At 37.3% G+C, this 15,644-nt stretch overlaps 1 protein-coding gene across 1 annotated transcript in view; it reads left to right on the top strand.

Moving 5' to 3' along the window:
- Positions 1 to 1,332: 1,332 nt before the first annotated feature.
- Positions 1,333 to 15,644, top strand: part of stx11a (syntaxin 11a) — a 53,220-nt gene continuing 38,908 nt past the window's right edge. The window contains exon 1 of the mRNA XM_039747513.1: positions 1,333 to 1,675. The gene's annotated coding sequence lies outside the window, so the exon portion shown is untranslated. The remainder of the gene's footprint in view (positions 1,676 to 15,644) is intronic.

Here is a 15,644-nt window from a genome sequence, read left to right on the forward strand (position 1 = left end):
ATGAACATTTTTCCCAAGATTCTCATTCAATTTCAGAGCATCCCAATATAGAATAACAAATTGTTCTTTACAAAATTAGACTCAGTTATAACCTCACTTATTTGGAATACAAGACATCCAAGCATTAAAAGGGGGACCCTACAAAGACCTAAAGCAGAAAGTGTAATGGCACTAGCCAAGTTTAAATTTTCTTACTAGGCAACAGATATACAAGCTATAAAAACCTGGATATTGACATAGATTGATGAATATATAAAAACCTGGTCTGCTAAAGAAATAAAATCCTGTTGTACTTCTTTATATGTCCTTTGTTTGCCCCTTATGAACAATTATGCTTCAAATTTAACTTCTCATCAACAAAATTTTCCCACTACTGTCAAATCAGAAACTGCTAAAAGGAAATTACCCAATTTTCCACACCTCTAACCCATTTATATACAAGAAGAAACACTGATCAATCTTGAAGACTCACACTGCATCTCAATAATATGTAAAAACATATTAAAGTCTCTCCCTTCAAAGATCCGAGGGTACTAGGGGGAAAGGATCTTTCATTTAACATCTCAGAAAAGAAGTGGAAGACAGCCATGCATAGAATGCTCTCTAACTCCTTATGTACAAAGCATTCAATCATTCATCTTAAAATCTTCCATAGATCCCATTTATCTTGCTTAAAATTGTCCAAAATGTATCCAATGAAAGATCCAACCTGTGAATGTTGCAATCTAGCTCCAGCTTCACTGGGGTAAATGTTTTGGAAGTGCACCAAATTCACGGCATTTTGAAGAAAAATCTGTCTTGGTGTCACAAACACTCCTAGCCCATTAACATCTGTGTTTGGTGTTCTCCCAGAGGAGCTTTAAGTGAAGAAGGATAAATTGATTATAATTGCCTTTACCTCACTACTCTGTTTAAAATATGGCAAGCTTTAATTAAAAACATTTTAGAATAAACTTTTTCAACGGGAAAAGGGACATTCTTCCTTTTTTGTCGTTTGTAAAGGTTTGCTTTTGCTGTTGGCTCTCCTCTCTTTCTCTCAGGTGGGGACTGAATTCTGTCTTAAGTTCCGTTTGACTGTATGTAATGTTATATTCTTCGCTGTATAAGTTACACTTGATCACATGGAATGTTATTTTCTTAAAATAAAATTTTTAAAATAAAAACAAATCGTACTGTACGTCCATATTTCAAAGACACCGTTTCTGAATTTTAAGAATGATTAATAATACAGGGTCTTCCTTTAGTTTCTAGAAGTGGACGATAATCAGAACCAAATTCACTTTTGCTGCATTAGGCGCGTCAGTCAACCCCTCACCATCACACCTCTAGGAGGAAGTCGCATTGGCACCCTCTCTTAATACTTTTTTTTTTGTTCTCGTGCATCGTTATATTGTCTTCCGGTTAGTTTGTTTTTTTGACCTGCGACATGTCATAAACTAGTGGTTTTGTCAGCTAGAACAATTCATCCTGCTACAGCTGATAACAGTATTCCGACTCGAAAGCTGAAAGGGGGAAAATGCAATCGAGGCGGAGAGCGAGACAGGCGGCGCTCCAGCCACGACGAGCGGCTCAGTAGTCTCCACAGGCACGGCAGGCACACGGGTGTCAGGTGTTTGAAGCGGCACAAGCGCCCAGGAATACACCGACTAGTACGCGGAAGGAACCGCTCTTCGAGGTATAGTCTCTTCTGGCTTCTTTTATGGTACTGTAGGTCAATTATTTGTTTCAAATGTGTGGCATATTAAAATATCGAAATACTATTAAATGAAAGACGTGAACTCATTGAAACGCTGAACCAAAGTTCCGAGGTGGAACTACCCGCGGTTATCTCGGCCTGAACGTTTTGGAATCTCGGCAAACGAGTAAAACAGCATTGTTACGAGAAAACATCATTAGTATTCATTGTAGTTTTTTGAATCACAAAAGTTTGAGAAAATTATATGTTTATGCAAAAAGAAGCGTGCTTCACAAGCTTGACCCTGAGTCTTTCGGACGTGCAGACCAAAAAGAATTAAAGATCTGCTTTTTAGTTATCCATCCATCCATTTTCTGAATCCCCTTATCCGGAATACGTTAGGTGGACAGGTGAAGCTAAACTGCCCCCTGGTGGATGTGTGTGTGTTCAACCTGCGGGGGCCTCCAGGGTCATTTCCTAACTTGTGCCCAGTGCTTGTTGGGATATGCTGTGAATAAGTGGGATCATTAAATGGATGTTCGTGATCTCTAATAACTTAATTTCTTTCACGTGGGTTTCCTCTGGATGCCCTGGTTTCTTCATACAGTCCAAGGACTAGCAGGTTAGGTGGATTGGAAAAGCTAAAGTAGCCCCTGATGTCTGTGTGTGTTTTCATCCAGCAATGTGTTGGAGCCCTGTTTAAGGACTGTTCCTGACTTGTGCCAGGAGCTTGCTGGAATAGGTGTCAGCTTCCCCACAAACCCTGCTCTTTGGATGGTGATAGAAAACCCATGTGGAATGCATTGTTATTAGAGTTTAGAGACATGTACCTGTTTTCTTAACCCACTTCTTCAGGTTAGGGTGATGGGAAAGCTGGAGCCCATCCCAGCAAGCATAGGGCACAAGGCAGGAACAGTACCTGGACAAGGCACCATTCAAACTCCATGCAGGAAGCACCAGGAGTGTGAACCCTGGTCTCCTTGTTATGAGGCAGCAGGTCAACCACTGAATTAAGAAACATTGAGTGATTATATGACTACTGAGATATTAGACCTACCAAAGTAACAGACAAAATAAAAAGTTTACTGTATGTAAATACATTTAATAACAGTGCCTAACAGGGGAAATTAAACTAGTAAACTTTTAATGTAGCTCAATGTAGGGGTGTCATTGGGTTGGGTTGGGTTTTTTCTGTATTTTTTTTTAATGTTTTTTATGTGAATTCCACTAGACATGTTTGTTATTTGGTCTCTCAATAAAAATTTGATCACAAAAACAGGAAAATGTAAGCTAAGCTATGAGCTTATTGAGACCTGGAGAACAAAGTCTATTTAAGAAAAAACTTCAAAAAAACACACAAACTGTTATTTTGTGAGTAATGTGGCTAATATGTAATATGTTTTCTTTTTTTTTTTTTCTTTCTCACTTGCACAACATATGGAAGAACCCTCATTTGAATAAACCTTAATATGTCTTCTAATGGGTGGAGTGGTGGCTGTGAGGCTAGGGATCTATACTGGAATCTATTGAATCCCATAAATGCCAGAAGTGACCCTACTCCATTGGGCCCTTGAACAATGCCCTTAACCTGCAATTGCTCATCCTGGGTATGATGTTAATCTACATACAGCCCTGCAAGCAGGTTCTTCAAGTGTCACTCGCTGCACTTGAGTCCTAATCCAGGTGGTTTATCATGCGGTGCGTGTGGCAACGTGCTATCAATGCATGCTTCTAACCTGTCTGCTAGTGGTAGAGAGTGTTGTAGACTGTGCTAAGAGATTTTTCAGTTAAGCAAGACAGAATGTTTGAGGTAAGGTTGTCATACTTTATTCTACAGGATGCAGCAAGAGGGAGGTTGATTTTAATTGAAATGCTCCAGTGAGTTTCACAGTCAAAATTATTTAACTGAGTGGAGTTGGTTTGATAATTAATGATTCTTTTGCCTGTATGGATTATCATAATGAAGCATGAGCCGGCTATTCTGGGAAGAAGTAACATACTGACACCCAAATTGTGATGATCCAGACCAAATGTTGCTGTGTAATCCTACATCTTCTGCTGTCTTGAGATGTGGAAGTCATTGGCGGGAGTGGAGGCTGTAGTAGGCAAGAGTTTTTCACATGCAAGGGTACTATTTGGATAATCAAGTTTAGGCTTAGATCTCGCAAAACTACTGTGAAAAACTGCACTTGTGGAGGTAACAGCATGGGGGCCACTAGTGAGTGTTACTCTCTTCATATGCATTGTGTGCCCCATAGGGGCATTAGGGAGGGACAGGCACTCTGGGTGGAAGCATGCAAAGCATGAAGGCAAGTTATCCAGTGATTGGCAATATATAAGAGCAATGCAGACTTTTCCTTCAGATTAAGCAGTACAATTTGCCTTTTACGGCAAGTAATGGCACACCATCACCTACTAAATGGAATTCTAGCCTAGCAAATGTAGGACTGTCCCTGACAGCAAAGGTGATATCTGGATTGTTTAAAACTACCTCATAGCCAGAGGTTAGTAAAGTGTGGTGATTGGAGAATAATCAGTGGTACAGCCAAAAACTAGCAGGCAGAAGAGAGGAAAGGCTAAGGTCAAGGCGAAGACAAATGAGAAGAGATGCTCACTTCTGATTACTAGATCAGTGAGCCACTCTACCACACTAGAAGGATCTCAAGTACCTGTTTGGGAAGGTCCATAAAGGCAGTAGCTGTTCTTATTTTGTTGATTATTTTGCAGGTCTATTCCCTCTGCTCTTCCTGTGATAATGTATTTCTGTATTTTATTTTGTGATGCTAATGACACAATTACTTATTTGCCTAGCTTACTATGAGGTGTTCTGGGAGTAGAGGGTTCCACAAGCCCCCCTCCCCCATCATACTTTTTTACTTGCTGTTTAATTGACAATCATTTACTAATTGAATTCTTAATTTAAGTAAGTGACTCACACTATGCAGCCAATCACTTGGACCCAAGACCACTCTTAGAACTACAGGAATTGTGTTCTGAATTTGATTGTATGGGTTGGCCTTTCTGATATATACCAGCATTATGTTGCCCTTGTTGTGTAATGTTTGATTCATATGAAATTTTTAATTAACTGTGACTCTAGTCCAAGGATTCTTAAAAGGAGAAAATGAAATTACCTTTTTCATGAAATATTGCTCTTTCTGTTCTTCCCACCCCCATGTTCATACAAAGTAAATAGAGCCTTTCATTGTGGCACTTATTACACCAGGGAGTTTCCCCACTTATTCTGCATGTGAGTTTAGGCAGTGCCCAGTTCTACGTCAAATTAACCAGATTTTAACTTAGTCAATGTTACTATGCTGAGACTTACCCTGTGGTTGCAAACTCTTTCGCCCACTGTTATTTTCATTTGGCAATGTTCTTGTCAGAATAACTTTTGGATTCTATATGGGAAAATTTTAGTGAACAGTCATTTTTTGTGCGGGGGAGATGATGGAGAGAAAAAAAGACAACTAGGTGATTCAGAAAAACCATGCAAGAGGTATTCAAGTCTTTCTAGCAAGTAACCAGGTGCCACCCACACATAAGGGAAACCCAGATGAAATGTGTGTTGGAAAGTTTTATAAAAAGCACTTCTACATGCTTTTGACAAATGGAGGCCTGCTGCAGACAGTGCAGCAGCCCCTGGTCAAATCACTGACCTATCTGCAGGACAAAAACATTGACACTGAAGCTCCATTCAAATTGCCATTCTGTGCCAATGCTTACTGTGGATGTGGATGATAAAGAAATACTTTCTTGGGTTTTTACCATATTCAATTAAATATGAGTTTTGATTGTCATCTATTGTGAGCAGCATGACCTATGCTGAAAGTAAAGAGTAAGAATTATAAGGAGACACTGATTGAGTTGAAGGAAGAGAGAAATAAAAGGAGATATGACAGAACTGTTTAAAGGTACATCAGGAATAATTCAGTTGATGATTGCATAGTATATAACACTGTCCTTTCACATCCTTTGGGTGATCGTACAGAATAGCACTAGCCTCCTAAAAGCTTCAGGAGACTGCCTCCAAATCCTTGGCCTAGTTACTGTGACCTTGCAGCCTATACTGTATGTTTTCCCCATGTAAGTGTTCTATGTTTCATTCAAGTGATGTGCTGTGTATGGTTGTGAGGGTGATGAATTGGAGTCCCATCCTGGTCTAGTTTCTGCCTTATACAGGTACATGGTGTTTTGGAATGTCTGTTCTTCTCCTTAAACATACAGTAAATGGTACTGTATTAGTTATTCTTCCAGAGAGTTAAGCTGTATGTACTTTATGTTTAATGAATCACAGTTCAGTATTTCATCTTAATCACATGTCCTGCAGCTAAATTAAAAGTAAAGGTGTCACCCAGAATTAACCACATCCCTTTTACTAATGGGTGTCATTCACATTCTCCATCAATTTATCCTTTTTCTAACCTGCTTATCCAGTTCAGGGTTGCATAGAGACTGTGCTTATACCAACAGTATTGGGTGTAAAGTATAAACCTAAGAGGCGTATAAACTGTATGTCTTTAATGTCAACCTATCAAATTCGTACATAAAAATTCTGCTATAACATGTACTTTGCAAAACTCCTATCTCAAACTTCATCTACTCAGTTTTATGGTGCTGTGTGGATTGGCAGAGCTGTCTTACTGATCCATACAGCTGAGTTCAGTTCCCAGCTCGATTTATTTACAGTGTTTGGTGTTTTGTTTGTTCTTTCTATTGTCCTTCTTTTTTCTGTGAGCTCCAGTTTTCTTCTGGGGAATCATATGTCAGATTATGTGGCACCTCACGTTTGGCCCACTATGAGTGACTATGAGTATGATTGGGGAGATCTGGTATACTGGCCAGTGTCAGTTTCCGTCTTGCACCAAGTCTTTTCTGGATAGTCATTAAAAAAAGTAAGACAATTTTGTAAAAAATGATATTAACACAAGTTTACAATTGTGTTAAATAGTGCAGATTTCTAAGATAGTTTTCACTTTAAAAGATGGTATTCTATAGAAATACAGTAGAATCAGATATTGATTGTTGGGGAAGTAGAACAGATGGACTGACACCAAATATTTCTAATTCTGAAAACAAGTAAGAAAGAAGTAATCTATTTAAGCCCAATGGGATTCAATACAAAAATTTATAGTTTCTTCATTAACTGACAGAAAAAAAAAACTGTAGTCCCAGAAAGCTAAATACTGTAATGTTTAATATCTTATACTAGGTCAGTAAAGTGTTGTATCCATGCATCTCTGTGGTAAAGTAAACTTTACAATTTTTTATAGATCTAAAACAACATGATTAGAGTACCTTTTGCTGAATTAAAGTTACTTTACCATGAAAGACCCAAGTGTGCTATTGTATAGAAACATTTCAAGTACAAGTGCAGTACTCCCAGTGATGAAATTCCAGAAATTCCAATTCTTGTAATCACTTGTGACATTTTACACCATAACTACCAAAATCAACAGATAACAATGATTTTCTCATTTTATTTTTTTAAATGATCATTTTTAAAAATGATTAAATCATAACAGTGTATCTAGAAATGGAAAATAAGTTACTGTACACAAAATGCATAATCATTCCAAGATTTTACATTTACCATTTACAATTTCCAGGTAAGAAGAAAATTCCTTGTTTTTATTATTTCTTTTTTAAATAGCAAATGTCTGCTTTGTTCTACATGTAAATCATTATTGATGTTTGCCTATGCAGTAAGTGTTTTGAATAATTCACTGGTGTAAATTTTTACCCAAATATGTGGCTCCTGATGTTGCCTCTCTTCCTTGTTCTGCCACAGTAACACCCTATACTATTGGGCTTAACAAAGTGTCATTTTTAGTTTACGTGAAGCTACTTCAGATTACATATTAACAGTATTGTACCCTTAATTTTATGTCTTCTAAATATCAGATCATGTGTTCACAATTCTAACACAATATTCACTAAAGCACTGGAAGGATTATTATTATGAGATGTTCTGCAAAAGTTTAAATGCTTGATGAAAAAATCTGTGTTTTAAGTCTGCATTTGCTTGCTTTCATACTCCTATCATTAGGACAGAATAAAGAAAGCTTATGACCTGGATGACTAAAGTTCCTGATTGTGTCGTTTGCTTTAATGTAGCAATGGAGTGGACTATGTAAATGTCTTCAGTTGATAAAAACAATGATATACTTTATCTTTGCTACTGGCCTTTTGTTCTGAATTTGTAAACTGCCAAAACTGATCATGAAAAAAAATAAAAAGTAAACTCTCTTTTGCATATTTATAAAAAATACATTGTAGCCATGAAGTCATTTTCTAAGAAATATGAGGAAGTAGAGTTGCCAGAAACACTAATTATTGAACTTATGTAGCTGGAACAAATTAGATTGGCAAGAACTATCTCTACGGTGCCCCAAATGATATAATTGAAGAATATTTGCAAAACTACATGAGGAATCTAAGTGGGCCCACTTATTCTCCAGACATGAGTGTTAATATCATCATGTTGCCACAATATCAAGTCATTTACCTTATCTTTGTATAGTGACTCAAAATTGTAGATGATCAGATACACAACAGCAGTGCGTTTTTTCAGCACACTTGAAGATCAAGTTGTACCTGACCATATGAGACAAGTGATCTTAGTGACTGCTTTGGAGGGAGTTATACCATTAAAAGCTAAGCTATAGTTATTATAAACTAATCAGATATATATTATTTTATTGTTTTAGCCAGAATAGTATGTAGGGAAAAGAAATTATCATTGCTATGGGCCTGTTCACATTCCTAAGCAAATCAGAGTGGGTCTAAACTGTTAACATGTGCTATCACCTGCCTTTTATTATTAGGGTAATGCCTCTGCTCGGTGATAATCATTGTAGTCATTTTCAAGTTGTTTTCACATCAGCCACAGTGACACAGAGAACAGAATCATTAGGGCTTGGCAAACCTTCCATTATTGGTTTTGTATTGACGTATTCAAAATAACAGAGCTAAAGATTCAGCACATCTGGGAGAGGGGTCTCATTGAAAATACATTCCTCCTCATTAGTTTTATAACTTGGAATTCCCTTTCAGATAGTTTGCTCCTATATTGCCTTTTAGCTTGCCAACAACAGCTTTTCGTGGCATGAACTTGTTTCTTTTGAATTTGGATTTGAAAGATTTATCTCAGGTTCTCAACATAGAGGATACATCACAGTATAGTGTAATTTTCATTCTGAAACACTCAGACTGAAATTCTCAGTTTCTAGTTAAAGTTGAAAGCATCACTTCATTCTATTCATTCTGTTGTATAATAATTTTCCAAAGTTGCCTTGGTTGTCTGTATGAAAAATGTTTAGTGCAAAATATATTCTGATCTTCTTTTTTTCTTTACATAATTACTAATGTATTGTGAGATGTTCAACCCGGACACAACCAACCGAACACCGACAGTTTAGAAAACACACGCTTTTATTAAACTAATGTCCCCAAACATCAGTCCCGCACACACACAGTGCTCCAGCACCACAACACCCTTCCTCGGGCCTTTCACTGTCCGTGGGCCGCCTTTCTTCCTCTCGTCCCTGGAGCTTCGTCCTGCTCCAGCTCCTGACTCTAGCTCCCTGATTGGAGTGAGGCGGCCCCTTTTATTCCCTCCTGGATGTGGTCTTCCAGCAGCACTTCCTGGTGTGGCGGAAGTGCTGCCCTTGCACCCGGAAGCACTCCGGGCGTCCCTGGAAATTCCTTCCTCCACCTTCCCAGGTGTGGCGGAAGTGTCGATCTCCTGGGCTCCACAATGCTCGGGGCGCCCCTGGCGGTGGCCACGGGCCCCAGTGGGCTTGAGCCTCCTTGCTTCTTCCCCTTGGTCCCCTCAACATCCAGGGCGGTTGCCCCCTCGTGGCCTGGGGGACGTATAGACCACCTCCAGGTCCTTCCAGGCGTTCCGGCTGGGTCTGACCCCCAGCCACCTGTGACAGTATGTTTTTATCTATTTATTAGTAACTCAATTAATTCAATAACAAAATTGTGGTCAGACCCTATCTTGAAGGGAGTGGGGACAATATAAAAATCTGATGTAGATGGGGGACCAATTCAATTTAGGGTATTCTCCCACACACATTTATGCTTGATCACTCCATACCTGCTCAGAGTTGCTGAATAACAAGCTTTTCTTTGGACTTTTGGATACAAAATCTGAGTACCTGGAGAAAAATACACACAAACATGATGACAGGATGCAAACACCATACAGTCTGTAAGTGCTTGGGATTCAAACCTTGTCCCATGGAGCTGTGGTTAGCTCCTATTCTACACTAATAAATTGCACATCTGATTTATTCAGTTAACCTTAGTGCAGTTTTGTTCACACTTTCCTTAAAAAACACTTATGAAGCATGCAATTACGACTCCATAGGTAATTTATAGAACACTTCAAGGACAATAATGCCAATGTAAATGAGTTTAACCTGTTTGATTAAAGTATGCATAGGTGATTTTTTTTGTCTTTATGTGCCTCTGTGATTTTAAATTTTATTATTCCCAAGAGCTTGGACTCTTTCAGCTTTAAACTATCTGATGCAAATAAGTTGCTTGAGTGTCATCTTTTTCTTAATGTAAATTACTGTTTTTTTAAATTTATTTAAATGTTACATATGCGGTTGACATTATACCATAGAAGAAATATCTTGCTTTGTTTCTCAAAATGATAAAGAAAATGTACATGATTAGATTTCAACCAAGTGTATCATCCATATACTTGAAATATGTATTTTATTGCCAGGGTTTACAATAAAAAACAGGCTAGAGAAAGAAGTCCTGAAGGGGTTTTAATTGATTGCAGTTTAAATGTATATGAAAGGTACAAATTGTGGTGGCTCAATATCATAGACTGCCCTACACAATGAAGAGAAAAAGAATATCCTAAGCAAGTCTTTGAAAAGGTAATTGAAAATCATATCAGCGGCTGGAAGTACAGTTAAATACCGTAAGTCATTAAGGAACAGAAAGAGTAGTGCACAGCTGTAAATGTGCCTAGAGAAGTCTGTGCACATAAACAGATTGTGCAAGAAAAAGACTAGTGAGGGAGGGTATCAAGATGCCTATGATAATTCTGAAGAAAATACAAGCTACAGTGGATAGCATTGGACAGAGTGTGCATGTAACAACTATTGTCTGAATGCTTTACTCAGTCACATGTTTATGGGAGAGAGTGGCAAAGAGAAAGCCACTGTTGAAAAACACACGTGACAGCTCAGCTAGAGTTTGCCAGAAAGCAACTTTTGAGATTCTGAAGTCATCTGGAAGAAGGATCTATGATCTGATGAGAGATAAATTGAGCTTTTTGTCCATCAGAATAAATGCCATATTTTGTATAAGCCAAGCACTGCACATTATCAGAAGCACACCATCTTCTCTGTGAAGTACAGTATGGCAGTGGCAGGGTTATGCTATGGGGATGCTTCTCTGCAGCCCTAGAAGGCTGGCAAGGGTAGAGACTGAAATGTATGCAGCAAAATACAAGGAAATCCTGAGGAAAATCATAAGTAGTCTGCAGGACACCTGTGTTTTGCAAAAGGTTTTGTTTTGTTTTCTACAAGACAACAACCCCAAGGAAAATATCAAAGCTATTCAGGAAACAACAGTATTAATGATCTTAATAATCCAGGACACTCAAGAGTCCAGATCTTAATCCAAATAAGAATTTGTTGCTGAACTTGAAAAAGCCTGTTAATTTATGATCCCCAATCAAATTGCTAGAACTTGAGCAGTTTTGCAGAGAATGGGGAAATTTACACTGTTCAGATGTGCAAAGCAAAGCTGACAGAGACATATCCACACAGACACAAAGCTGGGATTTCAAGCAAAGGTGTATCTACAAAATATTGATTTGATTGGGCTGCATATTAAATATATTGGTGAATGTCAAACAAGCCCAATTAAATTGACCATGATTCAGTTTTATATAATGACAAATGTGAAAGTTTCCAAAGGATGAATATTATTATAGGTATTAACATTCTATCATAATCTTTCCATACAGACGGTAATTTTACTAAAAAAAACAGTTTATTGAAATATGTGACAATAACTTGATATTATTGTACACATAGGTTGAGAATTTATTGTGTTATATCCCTGAGATTTACATAGGTACTGTTTTTATCCCAGGCACATGAAGATTAGGAGATTCTGATGATTTGATCTGGTATAAACATGTTTAAATGTGTGTCCTGTGATACAATGGTGCAGTGTCCAGATTTATTTCCTTTCTTGAACTTTTTGAATTAAACTATAGTTCATATGACACTAAATTGGAATAAGGGGTTTTGAAAATGGCAGGAGTTTGACTGGTGGTATGACGACACAGTGGTCATCAGAAATGCATAAGAACCTAAGAAATATGACAAGCAATAGGAAACTATTCAGTCTGTTAAGCTGGTTTGTTTAACAAATACAGTAGATAAGTTGTCTTAATATCTTGTCCAGATTCTTTTTAAAGATTGTCAGGATTTTCTGCTTCAACTACATGGCTAGATAGTTTATTACAGATTCCCACAACTCTTTGGGACAGTTCCTACACAGTTCTAGGGGTCTGGGTTTGCTTCCTGGTCTGATCTAGCATGTTCTTACTTTAAGGAACAAATACATAAGGAGCCTGAAAATGCAACATCACACCAAAAAAAAAAGTTTCAGGATTTTTTTCATTGCACAGTGAAAGATTACAAAGTTAATTTTTCAGAATTATGTATTATAAATTGGCACTTCGAACCTTAAAGGAATACTCTACCCAAAAATATTTTTTTATATTTTATATGTTACTGACCCCAAGTAGTTTGTTACTCAAGTTTTTGTGGAGACAAAACATAAAGTTTCTAATAAAAATGGGACTCAATTCTGGACAATAGCACACGATATCAAAAATATCTATGGAAATAATTTTCATGTTACACATTTTGCATAATCCAGAGGTTCACAAACTTTTTTTAGCCAATTCCCCCCTAAAATGTATTATCTGGTCCCCCCAACCACCCCCAATGTAAACCCAATGCTGAAAAGCTAGGCCTGATCCTGGATCTTGGCTTCTGCTGAAAACAGTCTCTCAGCATGAGTTTAGTTAATAGCAGGCCTATTATTCAAACCAGATTCTTAAGTATATGTTGTCACATAGCATGTGACCGCTCTAGACCAGTGTACGCAACATTTTTTCCTGATGTACCACCTACTGGAATTAAATTGGTTTGTGCCACCATTTTCTCAGTCTTACAATGTTAAGTTCTGAAGTCTTGGGCACAACTAAAGGAATATGTCTTTAAACACTCTTCCATAATACTGTATTGGGGAATTTTAAGAAAGGATATTGATGATATTTGTGGACTGGTGTGTTTTTTATGTGTATGCACCAAATTCTTTTTTAATTCATTATTTTTATGTAAAACTACTAGTGTGACTTGATAAAAATAAAATAAACTTCCAATACTTTATATTAAAAAATATATACAGTTACAATAATTCCAGATCCAAAGCAGGAGAAAATAACTCACAAAGTAAATAAAAGTTATGGTGTTAAAAAAAAACTCAAATGGTTTAAGGTTAATGTAAATGCTGAGTGAGTTTCATAGCTGACAGTTCGGTTTCTAGATACAGTCTGTTCCTATATTTATTAAAGTTACCGAACACTGGTGATTCTATCCTGAAACAAAAGCATTATATATTTCGTTAATATTAAAAACACTAAAATGAAATGTTAGTTACATGCATTTTTTTATTAATAACTGTTAGCATTGTCTCCATTGTATATTATTTTGCATTACTCTGCCAATTTCTAAAATTGTTCTGAAAATGATGATACAGCAGACAACTTTACCACTATACTTTGGCTGATTGGACCTGGGACTGTGAGATAGGGCTCTGAAAGACTGCTTGCATTAGGGTGAGAAAAGCAATGCTCACATGTTATGATGCATCATTTCGCAGAAATGCGTGGGTCTTTGCACACCTTTGCCAGGCAGCATCAAGCCTAACATGGATTGAAGGGGAGCAAGAGGGAGCTTCATGGGCTTGATTTGGAAAAGGCTGTGGACTTAGAATAAGAGAACAGCGTTCCATGAACGGACAGAATTGAACACTGTCAGCAGGACCACAGTGAGACAGAGCAGTGGAAGTGAAACACAACTCCGCATTGAGACTCTACTTCGGCCACTGTGTAAATACTAGCCCACTCCATCGTTTATCACCTGACAGTAGCTCACGAACCATTCTGGCTGAGACCTGCAGCATCAGAGTAATAACTACATTGACACGCTACTGTTTTCATAAAACAATTGCAGAACATTTTTAGTGAATATTAAGAAAGGCAATTTAAAGTCTTCAAAATTGATTTTTTTTTAAATGTCAACCTTGCCAGACTCACAGTTTAAAAAACATGTAATCCACATGTCAAGCCATCTAGTCATATGCTTATAACACACAAAACAGGTGCATTTTTGCTAAAATATGGTTAAATAAATAACTCCAGAAAATTTAAATTGTTCAGAAACCGGAAGCCACTTCACACAGGATGTCCCTTGTGAATTGAAGACCTGTCTCTCCCCTCATTTATTGGTTAAAAGTTGTGTCTTCATTTCAGAAGCAATATCTTGTGTGAAGGGACTATGAAAATACGTCCACGAACAGCCCCATCACACAGCACAGGGACTCTGCAGTCTTCAGAAGTAGTACTGTGTGTGTTTTTTTTTGGTATAGTATTATTCTCGAATGTTATTGAGTATACTCAATGAGTTTATAGATTGCCTTTTTAAGTGGCATCTATGTGACTGAAAGAGAGTAAAATAAGTTGTGATGTGTAGGCTTATTCTCCTCAGTGTCTCGTTACACTTTTTTTTTTCCTGCTGTTGAAGAGGCTGCATCGTAGTAAATAAAAAACGTTCTGATATCATCTAAAAGAAGAATGAGCTTTTATTTCAAAAAGTGTGATTTGCCTGATTTTGTGCTTATTTATACTCCTGTCGTATTTTGATAGTAATTTATAATGTTAAGTTTATGTAATATTGCTTTTCAAAAGTTTATTTGACTTTACTGAAGAACCAATAACAAAAACATAACAATATTATTGCCAATAAATTTCTTTTTACTGGACTTGTGATGCTTTTTTGTAGGCAACTGTTGGGGTGAGGTTAAAAAAAATAGTACATAATGCTTGCTTGTAAATTGCTCACATAAGAGGGGTTTTAGGAAATACACAAAATAGATAGATGCATCATAAAATCACTTGTTAATCGCTAAGATTTGTCATTTTTGGGAGACGCTGCCCTGATTGGGTAGTTTATATCATGCATGCACGTATATAGCGGAAATTATTCACAGATTCACAAAAAGCATGTGGCAGTGACGTAAAGTGTGATATGGAGTATGCGTACAGTACCCGCACATAAACGTTACGAATCGGGCAGATACCATTAATGGGTCAGGTAAAGACATCCCCTGCTATAACATACAGCCTTGCCTAACATTATGGAGTGATGCCAGCCACATGCTACACTTAATTCTTAGGGGATAGTTGGGTGAACAAGGGCACCTGCAAACCTATCAAATTTTCTGTGGAAAACAAATTTCAACTAAATTTCCACAATCAACACTTTAGTACTAGGGTGTTGTACCATGTGAGCCATTATGAATGTAGAGAAAAGCCAAGCAAAATGACACCTTTTATTGGCTGTATATTGTAATCTTTTTAGTTAGCCAATAAAAGGTGTCATTTTGCTTGGTTTTCTCTACAATCAACACTACTATTCAACTGTCTGCAACTCAGCACAACACAATCAAACTGGTTTGATTTTATCATAGCAAGTTGTAAGTCTTAACTGTATACTTTTGTGTCTTCAGGCTTTAACAGTGAGTCCTTTACTTGTAAGTACAAGGCATACATTTCATACAAACGGTGAGGGAAACAGCCAGCTGCAATAAAAAGGGAAACAATAGTTTTGGACAGTACAGATATCTATTTAAT

The sequence above is a fragment of the Polypterus senegalus genome, chromosome 3 (genome assembly GCF_016835505.1).
Source record: "Polypterus senegalus isolate Bchr_013 chromosome 3, ASM1683550v1, whole genome shotgun sequence".
NCBI classification, from domain to species: Eukaryota; Metazoa; Chordata; class Cladistia; order Polypteriformes; family Polypteridae; genus Polypterus; species Polypterus senegalus.